Below are 2,834 nucleotides of genomic sequence, written 5' to 3' on the forward strand. Positions count from 1 at the left end.
AAACAAGGAAAGGTCGTGGTATTGGATCTGGAAAGGGAAAGACTGCTGGGAGGGTTCAATTTAGGAAATATTTGATTTAGTTATTTATTTCTCTTTGATTCCGTCCTAGAATGCGTGACTCAGTTGACTGTTTCACATGACACATTTGGTATCTTTAATTATCTATTAGCAAAAACGATGATGATCTAATCTTTGGATCAATTTTCTCATTAATCCTAATGTGATGGATCCCGTTCCCCTATGGTCATGCTTCCACGCAATCAAAACGTCAATGATCTTTTGATTAAGATTAGACGGCAGAGATTCGAACCTAATATTTTAAATGAAGGAAATGTTTACTTTTTTTGAGGGAGAAGGAAATGCTTACTTGTGCATTGTGCATTAAGACATGTTAAGAAACTAAATATGGAAGTATTTTTTTTTTGAAGGAAAATATGGAAGTATTTTTTGAAAACTATGTCTTTAATATTGTTAATAATTTATCTTTTTAATACAAAACATAACTTTTTTTAACTCGTAAACAAGTTAACATACTTTTTTTTGTCACATTTATAAGTAAAACACGGTTTTCTAAACTCGTTGAATACATAATGTATCCGGTCTACTTCCTCCAGTCACTATTATAAACAAATTTCAATTTTTTAGATTCATTCAATAAATGACGTATGTGGTCTATATTGTAGACCACATACATCATTTATTGAACGAACCTAAAAAGTCAAAATTTGCTTATAATAGTGACTGGAAGGAATATATATAGGTCAGATACATTAGTTATTCAATAAATCTAAAAAATTATTTTTTGTGCTTATAAATGTAACTGGAGGGATTGCTTTTTACAACAAAGATTGCTTGGAGAATTCTAGGAGCACGGAGAATCCAATTTGTAATGTGATGGGTGTGTTCATCCTTCGAGATTGATTTTGCCCTGGCATGGGAAGGGCTCGAGGTATGACATTATACATTACAAAGGGACTACAATAATTTGGTCACCTTTGGTTTGTGGTAAGGGACCAGCGTTTATTTTGCTTGTGGGGACTTCCTATGAGATTTGGCCACTTAAAAGTTCAGAGAATGTCTTGTTTGCTTCAATAAAATCTTAAGCACACCTATCAGGAATGATTCTTGTGGGAGCCATTCGTTGTAGTTCTGGATTACTACTACTAATGTTTCTTCTCAATACAATAATATGGACCACTTTGTGGTCTCCTCTAAGTTTATACTACTCCCTCCGTTTCAAAATGAGTGTCGTTTTAGGTGTTTACACACATATTAAAAAATGCAATGATTAAGAGAAAGAGAATGATTATTTTACCAAATTATCCTTATTAATTATTGGTTAGTTTTAAAAGTAATACTTTGGAAGTGGTGTGCAGAGTATTAATTAGAGGGTACAATTGAAAAGAAAAAGTTATTATTGCATTGGAAACTGAAAGCGACACTCATTTTGAAACAATTTTTTTTGGCTAAAGCGACACTCATTTTGAAACAGAGGGAGTAATATTTTTTGAAACCCTGAATTTTAAATTTGCATGGTTGATTTTTCCCAAAAGAATTCCTTAAGCATGTTCACATAATCATGATCAATATCCTACTTTGATCATAATTGATACATGACATCGTGGTGCTCTCACAATTACTTGACACCTGGGGTGTTTTGGCCATATTAGATTTGTTCATTTTCCTCCAATAGCTTCTGCCACTAAATGCACGAGATTAAAGTCCCGTTTTTCTTGCACTGCACATCACGTTTTTTTTTTTTTTTTTATTATAGAGAAGTGGATGGAAAGTAAATGGAAAGGAATAAGATTAAGACGTATGAGACCCACACCAATCAAGCTGATCAATCCAGTGATCTTGATTCCTCAAATGCTTGAGAAGTGTTATGCCTAGCTACAAAGACAAAACATGAACCCTTTCTAAATTTTTAGTTGAAGCATTGTGGAAACCATGTTTTCATTTTTAAAATGAGGTTGTTGTTGTGGTTACCTTGCAAACTTTTATATCACGGCTAAATGCAGAAAAATACAATCAATCAAATATGTGGTTGTGATGTGACCTCAAATTTTTTTATATTGTGACCGCAATTACATGTGGTTGTGATGTGACCTCAAATTTTTTTATATTGTGATCGCAATTACAGTTACAGTTGAGGACCGCAATTTTAAATCATCGTAGGCACATTTGTCCCTAGCTAGCAAACATTTTACCCAATAACTATGCGCATGGTACAGTGGCACTAGCACTTACTTGTGGCACACTCACTCACTAGTGTGGTGTGTTAAGTTGTGGTGTGCACACTCAAAAATGAAAATTAATTTCCAAAAACAAAACAACCCATTAGTGTGGGTTAAGCCAATAGGCCGCATGTGTGCCAAAAATATGCGCATGCTAGCAAGTATGGCGGCTTAAGCTCGCTTGTTCCTTACCAACTAAAGCCATTGTCTCAAAGCTGAGGGAATGGTGGGGACCACGTGTCTCCTAAATCTAGTTTACACTTGAAACAAATGTACCATGAAGTTGAAACACATGCTAGATGATGTGTAGTCCCATGGAGCCATCCACGGTACTTGTCGGGGGCACATAGTGGGACCAATCATGAGTTTAGGGTTTTATGATGATTTAGGGCAACAAGAGGAGGAGGCATTCAAGCTTGTAGAGAGGTTCATAAAGGTAGAGTAACTACTTTTAGTGGGGTCAAAAAGATTAAGATTAAGTTGGATTTTAATTCAACTCTTAACTTTTGTTTGTGGAGTAGTAATTCAACTCTTAACCTTTGTTTGTGAAGTAGTCAAATGTTCAGAATCTCACACTTAAGTGTGAAGAAGTGGAGA

Source organism: Medicago sativa, chromosome 8 (assembly GCF_051527215.1).
Source record: "Medicago sativa cultivar Bolivia chromosome 8, Bolivia_mono, whole genome shotgun sequence".
Taxonomy (NCBI): domain Eukaryota; kingdom Viridiplantae; phylum Streptophyta; class Magnoliopsida; order Fabales; family Fabaceae; genus Medicago; species Medicago sativa.